This window comes from Musa acuminata, chromosome BXJ2-1 (genome assembly GCF_036884655.1).
Source record: "Musa acuminata AAA Group cultivar baxijiao chromosome BXJ2-1, Cavendish_Baxijiao_AAA, whole genome shotgun sequence".
NCBI classification, from domain to species: domain Eukaryota; kingdom Viridiplantae; phylum Streptophyta; class Magnoliopsida; order Zingiberales; family Musaceae; genus Musa; species Musa acuminata.
The window spans coordinates 27233404-27254638 of NC_088338.1; the positions used below are offsets into that span (position 1 = coordinate 27233404).

General features: G+C 49.1%; 6 non-coding genes and 21 pseudogenes across 6 annotated transcripts; all 27 read left to right on the forward strand.

Annotated features, from left to right (window-relative positions):
* Window positions 1–8828: 8828 nt before the first annotated feature.
* LOC135603453 (5S ribosomal RNA) lies at window positions 8829–8947 on the forward strand (annotated as a pseudogene).
* Window positions 8948–9297: 350 nt separating this feature from the next.
* LOC135603852 (5S ribosomal RNA) lies at window positions 9298–9416 on the forward strand. The gene has a single exon (XR_010484166.1). It is a non-coding gene; the product is annotated as a 5S ribosomal RNA (ribosomal RNA).
* A 350-nt stretch (window positions 9417–9766) lies between these two features.
* On the forward strand, window positions 9767–9885 carry LOC135602332 (5S ribosomal RNA; annotated as a pseudogene).
* Window positions 9886–10235: 350 nt separating this feature from the next.
* Window positions 10236–10354, forward strand: LOC135603454 (5S ribosomal RNA; annotated as a pseudogene).
* Window positions 10355–10704: 350 nt separating this feature from the next.
* LOC135603907 (5S ribosomal RNA) lies at window positions 10705–10823 on the forward strand (annotated as a pseudogene).
* A 350-nt stretch (window positions 10824–11173) lies between these two features.
* Window positions 11174–11292, forward strand: LOC135599335 (5S ribosomal RNA; annotated as a pseudogene).
* A 350-nt stretch (window positions 11293–11642) lies between these two features.
* Window positions 11643–11761, forward strand: LOC135604348 (5S ribosomal RNA; annotated as a pseudogene).
* Window positions 11762–12111: 350 nt separating this feature from the next.
* On the forward strand, window positions 12112–12230 carry LOC135604671 (5S ribosomal RNA; annotated as a pseudogene).
* A 350-nt stretch (window positions 12231–12580) lies between these two features.
* On the forward strand, window positions 12581–12699 carry LOC135604349 (5S ribosomal RNA; annotated as a pseudogene).
* A 350-nt stretch (window positions 12700–13049) lies between these two features.
* Window positions 13050–13168, forward strand: LOC135599873 (5S ribosomal RNA). The gene has a single exon (XR_010482214.1). It is a non-coding gene; the product is annotated as a 5S ribosomal RNA (ribosomal RNA).
* A 350-nt stretch (window positions 13169–13518) lies between these two features.
* On the forward strand, window positions 13519–13637 carry LOC135603622 (5S ribosomal RNA; annotated as a pseudogene).
* A 349-nt stretch (window positions 13638–13986) lies between these two features.
* On the forward strand, window positions 13987–14105 carry LOC135604367 (5S ribosomal RNA; annotated as a pseudogene).
* Window positions 14106–14455: 350 nt separating this feature from the next.
* Window positions 14456–14574, forward strand: LOC135601474 (5S ribosomal RNA). The gene has a single exon (XR_010483767.1). It is a non-coding gene; the product is annotated as a 5S ribosomal RNA (ribosomal RNA).
* A 350-nt stretch (window positions 14575–14924) lies between these two features.
* Window positions 14925–15043, forward strand: LOC135604565 (5S ribosomal RNA; annotated as a pseudogene).
* Window positions 15044–15393: 350 nt separating this feature from the next.
* LOC135603575 (5S ribosomal RNA) lies at window positions 15394–15512 on the forward strand (annotated as a pseudogene).
* A 350-nt stretch (window positions 15513–15862) lies between these two features.
* On the forward strand, window positions 15863–15981 carry LOC135604260 (5S ribosomal RNA; annotated as a pseudogene).
* Window positions 15982–16331: 350 nt separating this feature from the next.
* On the forward strand, window positions 16332–16450 carry LOC135600884 (5S ribosomal RNA). The gene has a single exon (XR_010483195.1). It is a non-coding gene; the product is annotated as a 5S ribosomal RNA (ribosomal RNA).
* A 350-nt stretch (window positions 16451–16800) lies between these two features.
* Window positions 16801–16919, forward strand: LOC135603668 (5S ribosomal RNA; annotated as a pseudogene).
* A 350-nt stretch (window positions 16920–17269) lies between these two features.
* Window positions 17270–17388, forward strand: LOC135601633 (5S ribosomal RNA; annotated as a pseudogene).
* A 350-nt stretch (window positions 17389–17738) lies between these two features.
* On the forward strand, window positions 17739–17857 carry LOC135603388 (5S ribosomal RNA; annotated as a pseudogene).
* Window positions 17858–18207: 350 nt separating this feature from the next.
* LOC135599516 (5S ribosomal RNA) lies at window positions 18208–18326 on the forward strand (annotated as a pseudogene).
* A 350-nt stretch (window positions 18327–18676) lies between these two features.
* Window positions 18677–18795, forward strand: LOC135604659 (5S ribosomal RNA; annotated as a pseudogene).
* A 350-nt stretch (window positions 18796–19145) lies between these two features.
* On the forward strand, window positions 19146–19264 carry LOC135603455 (5S ribosomal RNA; annotated as a pseudogene).
* Window positions 19265–19614: 350 nt separating this feature from the next.
* On the forward strand, window positions 19615–19733 carry LOC135600850 (5S ribosomal RNA). Its single transcript, XR_010483162.1, has one exon. It is a non-coding gene; the product is annotated as a 5S ribosomal RNA (ribosomal RNA).
* Window positions 19734–20083: 350 nt separating this feature from the next.
* On the forward strand, window positions 20084–20202 carry LOC135603991 (5S ribosomal RNA; annotated as a pseudogene).
* Window positions 20203–20552: 350 nt separating this feature from the next.
* Window positions 20553–20671, forward strand: LOC135604319 (5S ribosomal RNA). The gene has a single exon (XR_010484215.1). It is a non-coding gene; the product is annotated as a 5S ribosomal RNA (ribosomal RNA).
* A 350-nt stretch (window positions 20672–21021) lies between these two features.
* On the forward strand, window positions 21022–21140 carry LOC135602536 (5S ribosomal RNA; annotated as a pseudogene).
* Window positions 21141–21235: the final 95 nt, after the last annotated feature.

Consider the following 21235-nt stretch of genomic DNA (forward strand, 5'->3'; position numbering starts at 1 on the left):
GGGTGAATTAGTGCAGCGGATATTTTTCAGCGATTAAAAAACGAAAGCTCCGTTCGTTCGATAAAGACTATTTTGATGCAGAAGCCGATTCTAATATTACTTATGATTAAGTGCAGTTTACGTTTAAACACAGTTAGCGTCTAAACGCAGTTTGCGTCTAAATGCAGATTGCGTCTAAACTCAGATTGCGTCTAAGCGCAGTTTGCGTCTTAGCGCAGATTGCGTCTAAGCGCAGATTGCATCTAAACGCAAATTGCGTCTAAGCGCAGATTGCGTCTAAACAAAGTTTGCGTCTAGGAGCAGTTTAAGTAGAAGTATAAAGACAATGTGCTGCTGTTGTACAGCTCAAAAAGTAATCTGCAAAAAATAGATTTACGTCTAAACGTAGATTTACGTCTAGACACAGATTTACGTCTAAACACAGATTTACGTCTTAAACACAGATTTACGTCTGAACTTTGAAACTCGTTTGTATACTCGCAGAAGGCAGTATGCAGTTGAAATCAAGACGTAAACGTGAACTGAGATCTGATGATTGTGCGAGGAAAGCCGATTTACGTCTAAATGCAGTTTTACGTCTAAATGTTGAAACTCGTTCATAAAATTGTAGAGGACAGTTTGCAGTTATCAATAGGATCAAAATGTAAGTGTAAACTGCAAAGAAACTCGTTCGTAAAAGCACGGAAGATAGTTCTGCAGAATCAAACGTAAACGTAAACTGTAATGTACGAAAATACGAATTTACGTCTGAATGCAGATTCGGAAGAACAGCACTTAGAACTTGTTCGTGAAAGCGCAGAGAGCAGTAGTAATGAAGGAGGTTTGCAGTAATGATAAAGTGCTCAAAAATAAACGCAAACCAGAGATTTAGAGTGGTTCGGTCAGCCTTGACCTACTCCACTTTTGGCTTCCTCCACCGATGAGGTCGCCGACGTCAACTAGGGGCCTTCCTTCAATAGGCGAAGGCCAAACTGCCCTTTTACAGTTTCTCTCCTTTTGACAGGCTCAGGAGACAACCTTTACAGACCTTTCTCTCCTCACTTTACAACTGAAAACTTGAAGAACAGAAGGAGGAGACTTAAAGGCTTTACAACACTTTTGAGCTCTTAGAATCACAGAAAAGATCAAGATTTCGGTGTAGGTCTATATCTTTTCAGTGCTGAATGGGTGGGGAATTTATAGGCCCCAACCCAATTCAAATTTGGAGCTCAAAACAATCAAATCCCGGAATTCTGGGATCAGGCGGTTGCACCTCTTGACTGGAGAGGTTGCACCGCCTAGCAGAGCTCGAAGACCGAGCTCATGCGGTGCCACCTCTCTGCTAGGGAGGTTGCACCGCCCAGTCTTGCTCGAAGACTGAGCTCAGGCGGTGCCACCTCTCTGTCAGGGAGGTTGCACCGCCCAGTCTAGCTCGAAGACTGAGCTCAGGCGGTGCCACCTCTCTGCTGGGGAGGTTGCACCGCCCAGTCTCACTGGAAGGCCTAGCCCAAGCGGTGCCACCTCCTGGCCTGGGCGGTTGCACCTCCTGGTGCAATCAGGGTCCGAATGGTTCATTCCATTCGGCCCTATTTCAGTCTTTCAGGGGCCCAATTGCCCCAAGATTAAGCCAATGGGATCACCTCCCATTTTCCAACTTAATCAACGTGCTAACTACGATTAAATCTAAGACAACTTCTGCAGCTTTGCTTCGGTGCGTCAATCGCTCCTTCCGGCGAGTTTCCGGCGAACTTCCGTCGATCATCCGATGAACCCTCGGTGATGCTCCTGCGGACTTCCGGCAAACTCCTGGACTTTACGACGATCAACTTGGCAAGTTCCGACGAGCTTCGCTTGGCAAGCTTATGGACTTCTCGGATCTGTTCTCGCAGAACCTCCGACGACCGTCCGAACTTCCGTCGAACTCTCGAACTCCCAATGTGATCATGAACTTGACTCCAGCGCAACTCCTGCTGCTTGTCTATCTTTCATCGTAGTTAATCCTGCACACTTATCTCAACATATAGATTAGACAACAAATGACAATTGACTTCATCATCAAAATCTGAGATTCAACAATCTCCCCCTTTTTGATGATGACAATCAATTGATAATGGAGTTATCCTTAACTCCCCTTGTCTATATGCCATAGTTGAGATAAGTCAACCTTGAATTCAAGACCTAAGAATTCAAGTGACGTATTGATAAGTTAGATCAGTTAAACTTATCAATACTCCCATCATGATGTATCTCTTCAAGGATGATGTCAGGGTTTGACATACATCAATAAGTTTGTATGATTGTGTTTGTAATTATTCATCATGTAGTTTGAACATTATCATATAAAGCTGTGAAACTTATTACATGATGCACACATTTGAAATATTCTAGCAAGTTTTGCATTTTCTTCACATGATAAGATATCAACTCAGGGCATAATGCAAACTTTAGCACATGTTCATATATCTCTTGGTGATGCAAGGATGGCATAATCATAGCAGTGTTTATAGCATCATTCATAGTATTTCTAATCATGGCAGTGTTTATCAATTCATATATATCTCCCCCTTTGTCATCAACAAAAAGCATAGTAACTATGATACCAGAAAATAATAATAGCAAGCTTATAGAGGAATTTTACATAGATTGCTTTAAATACTTCTTCCCCTTTGTGTTATAATCCATTGTAAAGATTTTGCAGGATGGAATACATACACATGAATCACTTCATCAAATCTATTTCAGAAACTCAATTTTCATGAAGGTGTACGAGAAAATCTGTTTCATAAATAAGATGCATTCGGACAAGATTTTGTTGCAGATTTTCACATATAATCATGGAAATCAAGTGATTTGATCATACAATATAGTCCGAAAGAAAATTATTTTAACAAATTTATCTATTCGGACACATCAACATTCCTAGTTCTCTTCGAATGAAATCAAAACACAAGATTTTCAAAACTTTTAGTTTCAAAGCACAACATTCTTAATTTGGACACATCACATACCAAACAGTAATGATACCTTAAAAATCTGAGATAACTTTTACCACAATAGATGTTTACAGCCAGTACATCAGAAGTGAGTATCATAAGAAGTTTACAACAACAACAGGTGTTCAATAAGTTCATTGATGAGGTGGAAAATTAAAGTGCCTAAACAAGGAGTCAAATTGACTATGAATTTGCTGCAGCTCAGATAGGATTTGATCTTGTCTTTGTTCAATCCGTTCTTGTCTCTGTTCGAATCGATCCATACGAATCCCAATTTCTTCGATGGATGTATGAGTTTGCTCAACTGGATGTGTTTCCTCAAAGGGAAGGGTCGGAGGAGATTGAGTACCCCTAAATACTGGTGTTTCCGATTCTGGTTCAGATTGAGGGTGATCAGTCCTTCTAGGGAGTCTAACCCAGTTACCGTTTCTATAGTAACATCTTAGTCGGTGAAGTAGATTTTTGTTTATTATGCTGAATCGATCTACTTTCATTACTTCTTCTTCTGGTGATATTAGAATGTCGTAAGCTTTTATTATTCTAGTGATTATACCACCATATGGGAGCATCATATCTTTCTTAGATAATTCTAACATATTTTGTTGAATAAGATAGCCAAGACAGATGTCATGTCCCTTCATGATTGAGTACATAGTTCCTAATTCTAGTTGACTTATTTCATCATGATGGTATTGTTTAGGAAGAATTATACTAGTCATGATATAATGAAGTATCTTAGTGTTCAAAGGCAATAGATGTTCACAACTTTTGGGAACCAATGCTATGTTAGGATTGGCAAAGATTGTTCCTAAGGCTTCAACATAGGATGTTCCAATACTTTCATCATCCCATGATCCTCTAAAGTAGAGTCCTATGCTTTTTATGGGAATGCCTATCATATCACAAATGAACCTATCAGTGATTGAGATGTGTTGTCCCAAAAGATAGGTGGACATCCTTCCTTCATCATCTATTTGTATGTTATTGTAAAATAATCTAACAAGCCTAGGATAGATGGGTTCGTTAATTTGCAAGATTGGAAGTAGACCTAGGTTTGCAAACCATTGGATGGTCTCTAAGTCTCTTAGTTCATTTAGATCTACGTATTTTCCCTTACTGATACATCTAAGTTCGAAAGAGGGAAATTTTTCAGCATGGTATTTCGAATCGAAAAGAGTGAAATCAAACTCTTCTACTAATCTCCTCTTTCCCTTGTCCCTTGAGGATCTTCTAGATCCCATAACTACTGCTGTTTAGAGGGATGATGATGAGCTAGAGTAAATGAAGAACAAAACAGAATTTAAGAGCTTCTTAGAGAGTACCTTTGTGAGATCTTCAAGAGAAGGAAGGATTCTTGATGTTTTGCTCCAAAATGGGAGGTATTTGGAAGGCTTAGAGGAGTGAAATGGGAATGGAGGAGACTTGGAAGAGTAGAGGAGGAAATGGGAGTGAGTTGGGGTCGGTTCCATAGCCGGCCCTAGTGTGGGTTTAAAAAGGCAGAGTTGCGGGCGGTTGCACCTCTGGCTGGAGCGGTGCAACCTCTGGCAACCCGTGATAGCTGGAGGTGCCACCGCCAGCTGGAGAGGTGCCACCGCCTGCAGCCAGTGAGCACCTAATATGATTTGATCAGGGAGCCTTTGCCTTGAGGAGAGTTTCAGAGCAATTAATGTTTGTTACATGATTTCGTATGAGCTTTTATTTAAGGAAGAAGCTCTTGTACGATCAAGATAGATCTTTTAACGTGCATACGTATGTTGATAGTTTGCTTGGTATCCCTTTTAAGATCATGACATATTTAGTTTCTTCTTGATACAAGAATTAATTCGTAGATGATAGTGTTAACGGGTTTTGAAGATCAAGGGGGTATGTGAATTTGGATATCATATGTTTCTAATAAGGTTGTATCCAAATCGTATTTGTGATTTCATAACTTCCACTTGTTACTTAAGCGTTGCGATTTCCTTTTTGATTCTTGGTTTCTGACCATCGAGAGTCAAGGAGCAGAATATTATTTCTTGCTCCGGCCTAAAATTTTAATGTTTTTATAGGAAGGGATGATCTTTAGGAACCCATTTGCTTTTGGGTACCTCATAAATAGATCTACATTTCTTATCATGTTGCATAGAATTTGTCATGGTTCCTTTAGGAACCCATATTAGTTTGTTTGGACTTATTTTCTTGAATGGACAACAATGTGTCTTGTGTCCAGATTTGCAACAAAAGTTGCACTTGGTTTGGTGTTGAACATGTAAGATGGAGCCTTTTATGAAGGTGGTTGGATTTTGGTGAGGACTTCTCACAAATCCAATTCCGCTCCTTTTTGGAATGTGACCCTTGTTTGCAAAGATCATGTTTAATGACTTGCTACCAACCTCGAATTTCTTCAAGGTGTCCTTGAGTAGCAGGTTTTCTTTTTGCAAAGTTTCTAAATCATGACATTTGATACATGAATTTAAACTATCATGATGTTCGACTTTTAACTTATCAAACTCACAAGTAAGACTATCATGCATCTTTTTCAGCAATTTATATTTTCTACTTATACTCTTGCATTCGTCAAATAAGTCATTGAAAGCATTTAATAATTCATCGAAAGATAAATCAGCATCTATTGAATTTGTTACCTCATCTTCGATGGCCATTAAGGCGTAATGAGCAACTTGCTCGGTGTTGGACTCCTCTTCCTCAGATGCGCTCGAATCATCCCATATTGCTTGGAGCGCCTTCTTCTTTGTTGTTCTTTTCTTGACTTGGGGATAATCACTCTTGTAGTGTCCCAGCTTTTTGCATTCATAGTAGATTACTTGGTCCTTTTTTGGTTCAAGTTTATTTTTTGCATCATTCTTAAACTTGTTTCTTTTAAAGAACTTTTTAAACTTTCTTGTTAGAAGTGCCAAGTCATCATCACAGTCCTCATCACTTGAGTTTTCTCTCAAGTGGCATTCTGAAGTTTTGAGTGCCATATCCTTCCTGTTCTTTGGAAGGATGTCTTCTTGCTCTTCATGAGCTTTACAAGTCATTTCGTAGGTCATTAATGACCCGATTAGTTCTTCAAGAGGGAAATTTCGCAGATCTTTTGCCTCTTGAATAGCGGTGACTTTAGGATCCCAACTCTTAGGAAGGGATCTTAGTATCTTATTAACAAGCTCAAAATCCGAAAAGCTCTTTCCGAGTCCTTTTAGACCGTTGACGACATCCGTGAAACGGGTAAACATGTAGCCAATGGTTTCACTCGGTTTCATCCGAAAAAGTTCGAAATAATGTAACAGCAAATTGATTTTTGACTCTTTTACTCTACTTGTGCCCTCATGGGTCACTTCGAGCGTGTGCCAAATATCAAACGCAGTTTCACAAGTTGAAACACGGTTAAACTCGTTTTTATCAAGTGCACAAAATAAGGCATTCATAGCCTTTGCATTAAGAGCGAAAGCCTTCTTCTCCAAATCATTCCAATCGATCATTAGAAGAGAAGACTTTGAAAAACCATTCTCGACAAGATTCCAAAGATCAATGTCCATAGAAATAAGAAAGATTCTCATTCGGGTCTTCCAATAGGTGTAGTCCGTCCCATTAAACATGGGTGGACGTGTAATGGAATGGCCCTCTTGGTTTCCGGCGTAAGCCATCTCTCTTGGGTTTTAATCCTTTTGAGAGTTAACCGGGCTCTGATACCAATTGTTAGGATCGAGAGCACTAAGAGGGGGGGGGTGAATTAGTGCAGCGGATATTTTTTAGCGATTAAAAAATGAAAGCTGCATTCGTTCGATAAAGACTATTTTGATGCAAAAGCCGATTCTAAGATTACTTATGATTAAGTGTAGTTTACGTTTAAACACAGTTAGCGTCTAAACGCAGTTTGCGTCTAAATGTAGATTGCGTCTAAACTCAGATTGCGTCTAAGCGCAGTTTGCGTCTTAGCGCAGATTGCGTCTAAGCGCAGATTGCGTCTAAACGCAGATTGCGTCTAAGCGCAGATTGCGTCTAAACACAGTTTGCGTCTAGGAGCAGTTTAAGCAGAAGTATAAAGACAATGTGCTGCTGTTGTACAACTCAAAAAGTAATCTGCAAAAAATAGATTTACGTCTAAACGCAGATTTACGTCTAGACGCAGATTTACGTCTAAACGCAGATTTACGTCTTAAACGCAGATTTACGTCTGAACTTTGAAACTCGTTTGTATACTCGCAGAAGGCAGTATGCAGTTGAAATCAAGACGTAAACGTGAACTGAGATATGATGATTGTGCGAGGAAAGCCGATTTACGTCTAAATGCAGTTTTACGTCTAAATGTTGAAACTCGTTCGTAAAATTGTAGAGGACAGTTTGCAGTTATCAATAGGATCAAAATGTAAGTGTAAACTGCAAAGAAACTCGTTCGTAAAAGCACGGAAGACAGTTCTGTAGAATCAAACGTAAACGTAAACTGTAATGTACGAAAATACGAATTTACGTCTGAATGCAGATTCGGAAGAACAGCACTTAGAACTTGTTCGTGAAAGCGCAGAGAGCAGTAGTAATGAAGGAGGTTTGCAGTAATGATAAAGTGCTCAAAAATAAACGCAAACCAGAGATTTAGAGTGGTTCGGTCAGCCTTGACCTACTCCACTTTTGGCTTCCTCCACAGACGAGGTCGCCGACGTCAACTAGGGGCCTTCCTTCAATAGGCGAAGACCAAACTGCCCTTTTACAGTTTCTCTCCTTTTGACAGGCTCAGGAGACAACCTTTACAGACCTTTCTCTCCTCACTTTACAACTGAAAACTTGAAGAACAGAAGGAGGAGACTTAAAGGCTTTAAAACACTTTTGAGCTCTTAGAATCACAGAAAAGATCAAGATTTCGGTGTAGGTCTATATCTTTTCAGTGCTGAATGGGTGGGGAATTTATAGGCCCCAACCCAATTCAAATTTGGAGCTCAAAACAATCAAATCCCGGAATTCTGGGATCAGGCGGTGGCACCTCTTGACTGGAGAGGTTGCACCGCCTGGCAGAGCTCGAAGACCGAGCTCAGGCGGTGCCACCTCTCTGCCAGGGAGGTTGCACCGCCCAGTCTTGCTCGAAGACTGAGCTCAGGCGGTGCCACCTCTCTGTCAGGGAGGTTGCACCGCCCAGTCTAGCTCGAAGACTGAGCTCAGGCGGTGCCACCTCTCTGCTGGGGAGGTTGCACCGCCAAGTCTCGCTGGAAGGCCTAGCCCAGGCGGTGCCACCTCCTGGCCTGGGCGGTTGCACCTCCTGGTGCAATCAGGGTCCGAATGGTTCATTCCATTCGGCCCAATTTCAGTCTTTCAGGGGCCCAATTGCCCCAAGATTAAGCCAATGGGATCACCTCCCATTTTCCAACTTAATCAACGTGCTAACTACGATTAAATCTAAGTCAACTTCTGCAGCTTTGCTTCGGTGCGTCAATCGCTCCTTCCGGCGAGTTTCCGGCGAACTTCCGTCGATCATCCGATGAACCCTCGGTGATGCTCCTGCGGACTTCCGGCAAACTCCTGGACTTTGCGACGATCCACTTGGCAAGTTCCGACGAGCTTCGCTTGGCAAGCTTCTGGACTTCTCGGATCTGTTCTCGCAGAACCTCCGACGTCCGTCCGAACTTCCGTCGAACTCTCGAACTCCCAACGCGATCATGAACATGACTCCGGCGCAACTCCTGCTGCTTGTCTATCTTTCATCGTAGTTAATCCTGCACACTTATCTCAACATAGAGATTAGACAACAAATGACAATTGACTTCATCATCAAAATCCGAGATTCAACACGAGAAAGCGACGACGGTTTCGTGACGGGCAAGAGGCTCCGGACGTTGATGCGCCGACCGCGACGAGCACATAGGCGAGGGACGAAGCACGCGAAACGGGTGCGATAATGCCAGTACTAAATCACCAGATCCTATCAAAACACCGAAGTTAAGCATGCTTGGGCCAGAGTAGTACTACGATGGGTGACCCCCTGGGAAGTCCTCGTGTTGCACTCCTATTTGCATCCCGGGATACGAAACATCTCCCGTAGAGCTCCGAGACGATTGTTTTGGGGTTGGAAATTTGCTGTGACTGCTACGCAGTCAGTATCGAGGGGCTCGGAGAGAGCTTTCCAGATTGGGGTCGCAATAGCGATTCCGAGATCGTTCTAGAAAGTGCCGATGGTTTCGGCACGCGCTTGCCGTGATCGATACGCAGTCGTCGGGCTAGGGCTCGGAGAGAGCTTGCAATAGGGATTTTGTGAACGTTCGAGAAAGCTTCGATGGTTTCGTGACGGGCAAGAGGCTCCGGAAGTTGATACGCCGACCGCGACGTGCACATAGGCGAGGGACGAAGCACGCGAAACGGGTGCGATAATGCCAGCACTAAATCACCGGATCCCATCAAAACTCCGAAGTTAAGCGTGCTTGGGCCAGAGTAGTACTACGATGGGTGACCCCCTGGGAAGTGCTCGTGTTGCACTCCTTTTTGCATCCCAGGATACGAAACATCTCCCGTAGAGCTCCGAGATGATTGTTTTGGGGTTGGAAATTTGCTGTAACCGCTACGCAGTCAGTATCGAGGGGCTCGGAGAGAGCTTTCCGGATTGGGGTCGCAATAGCGATTCCGAGATCGTTCTAGAATGTGCCGATGGTTTCGGCACGTGCTTGCCGTGATCGATACGCAGTCGTCGGGCTAGGGCTCGGAGAGAGCTTGCAATAGGGATTTCGTGAACGTTCGAGAAAGCGACGACGGTTTCGTGACGGGCAAGAGGCTCCGGACGTTGATGCGCCGACCGCGACGAGCACATAGGCGAGGGACGAAGCACGCGAAACGTGTGTGATAATGCCAGCACTAAATCACCAGATCCCATCAAAACCCCGAAGTTAACCGTGCTTGGGCCAGAGTAGTACTACGATGGGTGACCCCCTGGGAAGTCCTCGTGTTGCACTCCTTTTTGCATCCCGGGATACGAAACATCTCCCGTAGAGCTCCGAGACGATTGTTTTGGGGCTGGAAATTTGCTGTGACTGCTACGCAGTCAGTATCGAGGGGCTCGGAGAGAGCTTTTCGGATTGGGGTCACAATAGCGATTCCGAGATCGTTCTAGAAAGCGCCGATGGTTTCGGCACGCGCTTGCCGTGACCGATACGCAGTCGTTGGGCTAGGGCTCGGAGAGAGCTTGCAATAGGGATTTCGTGAACGTTCGAGAAAGCGTCGACGGTTTCGTGACGGGCAAGAGGCTCTGGATGTTGATACGCCGACCGCGACGTGCACATAGGCGAGGGAAGAAGCACGCGAAACGGGTGCGATAATGCCAGTACTAAATCACCAGATCCTATCAAAACACCGAAGTTAAGCATGCTTGGGCCAGAGTAGTACTACGATGGGTGACCCCCTGGGAAGTCCTCGTGTTGCACTCCTTTTTGCATCCCGGGATACGAAACATCTCCCATCGAGCTCCGAGACGATTGTTTTGGGGCTGGAAATTTGCTGTGACTGGTACGCAGTCAGTATCGAGGGGCTCGGAGAGAGCTTTCCGGATTGGGGTCGCAATAGCGATTCCGAGATCGTTCTAGAAAGTGCCGATGGTTTCGGCACGTGCTTGCCGTGATCGATACGCAGTCGTCGGGCTAGGGCTCGGAGAGAGCTAGCAATAGGGATTTCGTGAACGTTCGAGAAAGCGACGACGGTTTCGTGACGGGCAAGAGGCTCCGGACGTTCAGGCGCCGACCGTGACGAGCACATAGGCGAGGGACGAAGCACGCGAAACGGGTGCGATAATGCCAGTACTAAATCACCAGATCCTATCAAAACACCGAAGTTAAGCATGCTTGGGCCAGAGTAGTACTACGATGGGTGACCCCCAGGGAAGTCCTCGTGTTGCACTCCTTTTTGCATCCCGGGATACGAAACATCTCCCGTAGAGCTCCGAGACGTTTGTTTTGAGGCTGGAAATTTGCTTTGACTGCTACGCAGTCAGTATCGAGGGGCTCGGAGAGAGCTTTTCGGATTGGGGTCGCAATAGCGATTCCGAGATCGTTCTAGAAAGTGCCGATGGTTTCGGCACGTGCTTGCCGTGATCGATACGCAGTCGTCGGGCTAGGGCTCGGAGAGAGCTTGCAATAGGGATTTTGTAAACGTTCGAGAAAGCGACGACGGTTTCGTGACGGGCAAGAGGCTCCGGACGTTGATGCGCCGACCGCGACGAGCACATTGGCGAGGGACGAAGCACGCGAAACGGGTGCGATAATGCCAGTACTAAATCACCAGATCCTATCAAAACACCGAAGTTAAGTATGCTTGGGCCAGAGTAGTACTACGATGGCAGACCCCCTGGTAAGTCCTCGTGTTGCACTCCTTTTTGCATCCCGGGATACGAAACATCTCCCGTAGAGCTCCTAGACGATTGTTTTGGGGCTGGAAATTTGCTGTGACTGCTACGCAGTCAGTATCGAGGGGCTCGGAGAGAGCTTTTCGGATTGGGGTCGCAATAGCGATTCCGAGATCGTTCTAGAAAGTGCCGATGGTTTCGGCACGTGCTTGCCGTGATCGATACGCAGTCGTCGGGCTAGGGCTCGGAGAGAGCTTGCAATAGGGATTTCGTGAACGTTCGAGAAAGCGACGACGGTTTCATGATGGGCAAGAGGCTCCGGACGTTGATGCGCTGACCGCTACGAGCACATAGGCGAGGGACGAAGCACGTGAAACGGGTGTGATAATGCCAGCACTAAATCACCAGATCCCATCAAAACACCGAAGTTAAGCGTGCTAGGGCCAGAGTAGTACAACTATGGGTGACCCCCTGGGAAGTCCTCGTGTTGGACTCCTTTATGCATCCCGGGATACGAAACATCTCCCGTAGAGCTCCGAGACGATTGTTTTGGGGTTGGAAATTTGCTGTGACCGCTACGCAGTTAGTATCGAGGGGCTCGGAGAGAGCTTTACGGATTGGGGTCGCAATAGCGATTCCGAGATCGTTCTAGAAAGTGCTGATGGTTTCGGCACGTGCTTGCCGTGATCGATACGCAGTCGTCGGGCTAGGGCTCGGAGAGAGCTAGCAATAGGGATTTCGTGAACGTTCGAGAAAGCGACGACGGTTTCGTGACGGGCAAGAGGCTCCGGACGTTGATGCGCCGACCGCGACGAGCACATAGGCGAGGGACGAAGCACACGAAACGGGTGCGATAATGCCAGTACTAAATCACCAGATCCTATCAAAACACCGAAGTTAAGCATGCTTGGGCCAGAGTAGTACTACGATGGCTGACCCCCTGGTAAGTCCTCGTGTTGCACTCCTTTTTGCATCCCGGGATACGAAACATCTCCCGTAGAGCTCCTAGACGATTGTTTTGGGGCTGGAAATTTGCTGTGACTGCTACGCAGTCAGTATCGAGGGGCTCGGAGAGAGCTTTTCGGATTGGGGACGCAATAGCGATTCCGAGATCGTTCTAGAAAGTGCCGATGGTTTCGGCACGTGCTTGCCGTGATCGATACGCAGTCGTCGGGCTAGGGCTCGGAGAGAGCTTGCAATAGGGATTTCGTGAACGTTCGAGAAAGCGACGACGGTTTCATGATGGGCAAGAGGCTCCGGACGTTGATGCGCTGACCGCTACGAGCACATAGGCGAGGGACGAAGCACGTGAAACGGGTGTGATAATGCCAGCACTAAATCACCAGATCCCATCAAAACACCGAAGTTAAGCGTGCTAGGGCCAGAGTAGTACAACTATGGGTGACCCCCTGGGAAGTCCTCGTGTTGGACTCCTTTATGCATCCCGGGATACGAAACATCTCCCGTAGAGCTCCGAGACGATTGTTTTGGGGTTGGAAATTTGCTGTGACCGCTACGCAGTTAGTATCGAGGGGCTCGGAGAGAGCTTTACGGATTGGGGTCGCAATAGCGATTCCGAGATCGTTCTAGAAAGTGCTGATGGTTTCGGCACGTGCTTGCCGTGATCGATACGCAGTCGTCGGGCTAGGGCTCGGAGAGAGCTTGCAATAGGGATTTCGTGAACGTTCGAGAAAGCGTCGACGGTTTCGTGACGGGCAAGAGGCTCCGGACGTTGATACGCCGACCGCGACGTGCACATAGGCGAGGGACGAAGCATGCGAAACGGGTGCGATAATGCCAGCACTAAATCACCGGATCCCTTCAAAACTCCGAAGTTAAGTGTGCTTGGGCCAGAGTAGTACTACGATGGGTGACCCCCTGGGAAGTCCTCGTGTTGCACTCCTTTTTGCATCCCGGGATACGAAACATCTCCCGTAGAGCTCTGAGACGATTGTTTTGGGGTTGGAAATTTGCTGTGACCGCTACGCTGTCAGTATCGAGGGGCTCGGAGAGAGCTTTCCGGATTGGGGTCGCAATAGCGATTCCGAGATCGTTCTAGAAAGTGCCGATGGATTCGGCACGTGCTTGCCATGATCGATATGCAGTCGTCGGGCTAGGGCTCGGAGAGAGCTTGCAATAGGGATTTCGTGAACGTTCGAGAAAGCGACGATGGCTTCGTGACGGGCAAGAGGCTCCGGAAGTTGATGCGCCGACCGCGACGAGCACATAGGCGAGGGACAAAGCACGCGAAACGGGTGCGATAATGCCAGTACTAAATCACCAGATCCTATCAAAACACCGAAGTTAAGCATTCTTGGGCCAGAGTAGTACTACGATGGGTGACCCCCTGGGAAGTCCTCGTGTTGCACTCCTTTTTGCATCCCGGGATACGAAACATCTCCCGTAGAGCTCCGAGACGATTGTTTTGGGGCTGGAAATTTCTGTGACCGCTACGCAGTCAGTATCGAGGGGCTCGGAGAGAGCTTTCCGGATTGGGGTTGCAATAGCGATTCCGAGATCGTTCTAGAAAGTGCCGATGGTTTCGGCACGCGCTTGCCGTGACCGATACGCAGTCGTCGGGCTAGGGCTCGGAGAGAGCTTGCAATAGGGATTTCGTGAACGTTCGAGAAAGCGACGACGGTTTCGTGACGGGCAAGAGGCTCCGGACGTTGATGCGCCGACCGCGACGAGCACATAGGCGAGGGACGAAGCACACGAAACGGGTGCGATAATGCCAGTACTAAATCACCAGATCCTATCAAAACACCGAAGTTAAGCATGCTTGGGCCAGAGTAGTACTACGATGTGTGACCCCCTGGGAAGTCCTCGTGTTGCACTCCTTTTTGCATCCCGGGATACGAAACATCTCCCGTAGAACTCCGAGACGATTGTTTTGGGGCTGGAAATTTGCTGTGACTGCTGCGCAGTCAGTATCGAGGGGCTCGGAGAGAGCTTTCCGGATTGGGGTCGCAATAGCGATTCCGAGATCGTTCTAGAAAGTGCCGATGGTTTCGGCACGTGCTTGCCGTGATCGATACGCAGTCGTCGGGCTAGGGCTCGGAGAGAGCTTGCAATAGGGATTTCGTGAACGTTCAAGAAAGCGACGACGGTTTCGTGACGGGCAATAGGCTCCGGACGTTGATACGCCGACCGCGACGTGCACATAGGCGAGGGACGAAGCACGCGAAACGGGTGCGATAATGCCAGCACTAAATCACCGGATCCCATCAAAACTCCGAAGTTAAGCGTGCTTGGGCCAGAGTAGTACTACGATGGGTGACCCCCTGGGAAGTCCTCGTGTTGCACTCCTTTTTGCATCCCGGGATACGAAACATCTCCCGTAGAGCTCCGAGACGATTGTTTTGGGGCTGGAAATTTGCTGTGACTGGTACGCAGTCAGTATTGAGGGGCTCGGAGAGAGCTTTCCGGATTGGGGTCGCAATAGCTATTCTGAGATCGTTCTAGAAAGTGCCGATGGTTTCGGCATGTGCTTGCCGTGATCGATACGCAGTCGTCGGGCTAGGGCTCGGAGAGAGCTAGCAATAGGGATTTCGTGAACGTTCGAGAAAGCGACGACGGTTTCGTGACGGGCAAGAGGCTCCGGACGTTCAGGCGCCGACCGTGACGAGCACATAGGCGAGGGACGAAGCACGCGAAACGGGTGCGATAATGCCAGTACTAAACAACCAGATCCTATCAAAACACCGAAGTTAAGCATGCTTGGGCCAGAGTAGTACTACGATGGCTGACCCCCTGGGAAGTCCTCGTGTTGCACTCCTTTTTGCATCCCGGGATACGAAACAACTCTCGTAGAACTCCGAGACGATTGTTTTGGGGCTGGAAATTTGCTGTGACTGCTACGTAGTCATTATCGAGGGGCTCGGAGAGAGCTTTCCGGATTGGGGTCGCAATAGCGATTCCGAGATCGTTCTAGAAAGTGCCGATGGTTTCGGCACGTGCTTGCCGTGATCGATACGCAGTCGTCGGGCTAGGGCTCGGAGAGAGCTTGCAATAGGGATATCGTGAACGTTCGAGAAAGCGACGACGGTTTCGCGATGGGCAAGAGGCTCCGGACGTTGATGCGCCGACCGCAACGAGCACATAGGCGAGGGACGAAGCACGCGAAACGGGTGTGATAATGCCAGCACTAAATCACCAGATCCCATCAAAACACCGAAGTTAAGCGTGCTTGGGCCAGAGTAGTACTACGATGGGTGAACCCCTGGGAAGTCCTCGTGTTGCAATCCTTTTTGCATCCTGGGATACGAAACATCTCCCGTAGAGCTCCGAGACGATTGTTTTGGGGCTGGAAATTTGCTGTGACTGCTACGCAGTCAGTATCGAGGGGCTCGGAGAGAGCTTTCCGGATTGGGGTCGCAATAGCGATTCCGAGATCGTTCTAGAAAGTGCCGATGGTTTCGGCACGCCCTTGCCGTGACCGATACGCAGTCGTCGGGCTAGGGCTCGGAGAGAGCTTGCCATAGGGATTTCGTGAACGTTCGATAAAGCGACGACGGTTTCGTGACGGGCAAGAGGCTCCGGAAGTTGATGCGCCGACCGCGACGAGCACATAGGCGAGGGACGAAGCACGCGAAACGGGTGCGATAATGCCAGTACTAAATCACCAGATCCTATCAAAACACCGAAGTTAAGCATGCTTGAGCCAGAGTAGTACTACGATGGGTGACCCCCTGGGAAGTCCTCGTGTTGCACTCCTTTTTGCATCCCGGGATACGAAACATCTCCCGTAGAGCTCCGAGACGATTGTTTTGGGGCTGGAAATTTAATGTGACTGCTACGCAGTCAGTATCGAGGGGCTCGGAGAAAGCTTTCCGGATTGGGGTCGCAATAGCGATTCCGAGATCGTTCTAGAAAGTGCCGATGGTTTCGGCACGCGCTTGCCGTGACCGATACGCAGTCATCGGGCTAGGGCTCGGAGAGAGCTTGCAATAGGGATTTCGTGAACGTTCGAGAAAGCATCGAAGGTTTCGTGACGGGCAAGAGGCTCCGGACATTGATATGCCGACCGCGACGTGCACATAGGCGAGGGACGAAGTACGCGAAACGGGTGCGATAATGCAAGCACTAAATCACCAGATCCCATCAAAACTCCGAAGTTAAGCGTGCTTGGGCCAGAGTAGTACTACGATGGGTGACCCCCTGGGAAGTCCTCGTGTTGCACTCCTTTTTGCATCCCGGGATACGAAACATCTCCCGTAGAGCTCCGGGACGATTGTTTTGGGTCTGGAAATTTGCTGTGATTGGTACGCAGTCAGTATCGAGGGGCTCGGAGAGAGCTTTCCGGATTGGGGTCGCAATAGCGTTTCCGAGATCGTTCTAGAAAGTGCCGATGGTTTCGGCACGTGCTTGCCGTGATCGATACGCTGTCGTCGGGCTAGGGCTCGGAGAGAGCTTGCAATAGGGATTTCGTGAACGTTCGAGAAAGCGACGACGGTTTCGTGACGGGCAAGAGGCTCCGGACGTTGATGCGCCGACCGCGACGAGCACATAGGCGAGGGACGAAGCACGCGCAACGGGTGTGATAATGCCAGCACTAAATCACCAGATCCCATCAAAACACCGAAGTTAAGCATGCTTGGGCCATAGTAGTACTACGATGGGTGACCCCCTGGGAAGTCCTCGTGTTGCACTCCTTTTTGCATCCCGGGATACGAAACATCTCCCGTAGAGCTCCGAGACGATTGTTTTGGGGCTGGAAATTTGCTTTGACTGCTATGCAGTCAGTATAGAGGGGCTTGGAGAGAGCTTTCCGGATTGGGGTCGCAATAGCGATTCCGAGATCGTTCTAGAAAGTGCCGATGGTTTCGGAACGTGCTTGCCATGATCGATACGCAGTCGTCGGGGTAGGGCTCGGAGAGAGCTTGCTATAGGGATTTTGTGAACATTCGAGAAAGTGACGACGGTTTCGTTACGGGCAAGCGGCTCCGGACGTTGATGCGCCGACCGCGACGAGCACATAGGCGAGGGACGAAGCACGCGAAACGGGTGCGATAATGCCAGTACTAAATCACCAGTTCCTATCAAAACACCGAAGTTAAGCGTGCTTGGGCCAGAGAAGTACTACGATGGGTGACCCCCTGGGAAGTCCTCGTGTTGCACTCCTTTTTGCATCCCGGGATACGAAATATCTCCCGTAGAGCTCCGAGACGATTGTTTTGAGGCTGGAAATTTGCTTTGACTGCTGCGCATTCAGTATCGAGGGGCTCGGAGATAGCTATTCGGATTGGGGTCGCAATAGCGATTCCGAGATCGTTCTAGAAAGTTCCAATGGTTTCGGCACGTGCTTGCCGTGATCGATACGCAGTCGTCGGGCTAGGGCTCGGAGAGAGCTTGCAATAGGGATTTTGTGAACGTTCGAGAAAGCGACGACGGTTTCGTGACGGGCAAGAGGCTCCGGACGTTGATGCGCCGACAGCGACGAGCACATAGGCGAGGGACGAAGCACGCGAAACGGGTGCGATAATGCCAGTACTAAATCACCAGATCCTATCAAAACACCGAAGTTAAGCATGCTTGGGCCAGAGTAGTACTATGATGGGTGACCCCCTGGGAAGTCCTCGTGTTGCACTCCTTTTTGCATCCAGGGATACGAAACATCTCCCGTAGAGCTCTGAGACGATTGTTTTGGGGTTGGAAATTTGCGGTGACCGCTACGCAGTCAGTATCGAGGGGCTCGGAGAGAGCTTTCTGGATTGGGGTCGCATTAGCGATTCCGAGATCGTTCTAGAAAGTGCCGATGGTTTCGGCACGTGCTTGCCGTGATCGATACGCAGTCGTCGGGCTAGGGCTCGGAGAGAGCTTGCAATAGGGATTTCGTGAACGTTCGAGAAAGCGACGACGGTTTCGTGACGGGCAAGAGGCTCCGGACGTTGATGCGCCGACCGCGACGAGCACATAGGCGAGGGACGAAGCACGCGAAACGGGTGTGATAATGCCACCACGAAATCACCACATCCCATCAAAACACCAAAGTTAAGCGTGCTTGGGCTAGAGTAGTACTACGATGGGTGAACCCCTGGGTAGTCCTCGTGTTGCACTCCTTTTTGCATCCCGGGATACGAAACATCTCCCGTAGAGCTCCGAGACGATTGTTTTGGGGCTGGATATTTGCTGTGATTGGTACGCACTCAGTATCGAGGGGCTCGGAGAGAGCTTTCCGGATTGGGGTCGCAATAGCGTTTCCGAGATCGGTCTAGAAAGTGCCGATGGTTTCGGCACGTGCTTGCCGTGATCGATACGCAGTCGTCGGGCTAGGGCTCGGAGAGAGCTTGCAATAGGGATTTCGTGAACGTTCGAGAAAGCGACGACGGTTTCGTGACGGGCAAGAGGTTCCGGACGTTGATGCGCCAACCGCGACGAGCACATAGGCGAGGGACGAAGCACGCGAAACGGGTGCGATAATGCCAGTACTATTTCTCCAGATCCTATCAAAACACCGAAGTTAAGCATGCTTGGGCCAGAGTAGTACTACGATGGGTGACCCCCTGGGAAGTCCTCATGTTGCACTCCTTTTTGCATCCCGGGATACGAAACATCTCCCGTAGAGCTCCGAGACGATTGTTTTGGGGCTGGAAATTTGCTTTGACTGCTATGCAGTCAGTATCGAGGGGCTCGGAGAGAGCTTTCCGGATTGGGGTCGCAATAGCGATTCCGAGATCATTCTAGAAAGTGTCGATGGTTTCGGAACGTGCTTGCCGTGATCGATACGCAGTCGTCGGGCTAGGGCTCGGAGAGAGCTTGCAATAGGGAATTTGTGAACGTTCGAGAAAGCGACGACGGTTTCGTGACGTGCAAGAGGCTCCGGACGTTGATGCGCCGACCGGGACGAGCATATAGGCGAGGGACGAAGCACGCGAAACGGGTGCGATAATGCCAGTACTAAATCACCAGATCCTATCAAAACACCGAAGTTAAGCATGCTTGGGCCAGAGTAGTACTACGATGGGTGACCCCCTGGGAAGTCCTCGTGTTGCACTCCTTTTTGCATCCCGGGATACGAAACATCTCCCGTAGAGCTCCGAGACGATTGTTTTGGGGTTGGAAATTTGCTGTGACCGCTACGCAGTCATTATCGAGGGGCTCGGAGAGAGCTTTCCGGATTGGGGTCGCAATAGCGATTCCGAGATCATTCTAGAAAGTGCCGATGGTTTCGGCACGTGCTTTCCGTGATCGATACGCAGTCGTCGGGCAAGGGCTCGGAGAGAGCCTGCAATAGGGATTTCGTGAACGTTCGACAAAGCGACGACGGTTTCGTGACGGGCAAGAGGCTCCGGACGTTGATACGCCGACTGCAACGAGCACATAGGCGAGGGACGAAGCACGCGAAACGGGTGCGATAATGCCAGCACTAAATCACCAGATCCCATCAAAACACCGAAGTTAAGCGTGCTTGGGCCAGAGTAGTACTACGATGGGTGACCCCCTGGGAAGTCCTCGTGTTGCACTCCTTTTTGCATCCCGTGATAGGAAACATCTCCCGTAGAGCTCCGAGACGATTGTTTTGGGGTTGGAAATTTGCTGTGACCACTACGCAGTCAGTATCGAGGGGCTCGGAGAGAGCTTTCCGGATTGGGGTCGCAATAGCGATTCCGAGATCGTTCTAGAAAGTGCCGATGGTTTCGGCACGCGCTTGCCGTGACCGATACGCAGTCGTCGGGCTAGGGCTCGGAGAGAGCTTGCCATAGGGATTTCGTGAACGTTCGAGAAAGCGACGACGGTTTTGTGACGGGCAAGAGGCTCCGGGCGTTGATGCGCCGACCGCGACGAGCACATAGGCGAGGGACGAAGCACGCGAAACGGGTGCGATAATGCCAGTACTAAATCACCAGATCCTATCAAAACACCGAAGTTAAGCATGCTTGGGCCAGAGTAGTACTACGATGGGTGACCCCCGGGGAAGTCCTCGTGTTGCACTCCTTTTTGCATCCTGGGATACGAAACATCTCCCGTAGAGCTCCGAGACGATTGTTTTGGGGCTGGAAATTTGCTATGACTGCTACGCAATCACAATCGAGGGGCTCGGAGAGAGCTTTCCTGATTGGGGTCGCAATAGCGATTCCGAGATCGTTCTAGAAAGTGCCGATGGTTTCGGCACGCGCTTGCCGTGACCGATACGCAGTCGTCGGGCTAGGGCTCGGAGAGAGCTTGGAATAGGGATTTCGTGAACGTTCGAGAAAGCGTCGACGGTTTCGTGACGGGCAAGAGGCTCCGGACGTTGATACGCCGACCGCGACGTGCACATAGGCGAGGGACGAAGCACGCGAAACTGGTGCGATAATGCCAGCACTAAATCACCGGATCCCATCAAAACTCCGAAGTTAAGCGTGCTTGGGCCAGAGTAGTACTACGATGGGTGACCACCTGGGAAGTCCTCGTGTTGCACTCCTTTTTGCATCCCGGGATACGAAACATCTCCCGTAGAGCTCTGAGACGATTGTTTTGGGGTTGAAAATTTGCTGTGACCGCTACGCCGTCAGTATCGAGGGGCTCGGAGAGAGCTTTCCGGATTGGGGTCGCAATAGCGATTCCGAGATCGTTCTAGAAAGTGCCGATGGTTTCGGCACGTGCTTGCCGTGATCGATACGCAGTCGTCGGGCTAGGGCTCGGAGAGAGCTTGCTATAGGGATTTCGTGAACGTTCGAGAAAGCGACGACGGTTTCGTGACGGGCAAGAGGCTCCGGACGTTGATGCGCCGACCGCGATGAGCACATAGGCGAGGGACGAAGCACGCGAAACGGGTGTGATAATGCCAGCACTAAATTACTGGATCCCATCAAAACACCGAAGTTAACCGTGCTTGGGCCAGAGTAGTACTACGATGGGTGACCCCCTGGGAAGTCCTCGTGTTGCACTCCTTTTTGCATCCCGGGATACGAAACATCTCCCATAGAGCTCCGAGACGATTGTTTTGGGGTTGGAAATTTGCTGTGACCACTACGCAGTCAGTATC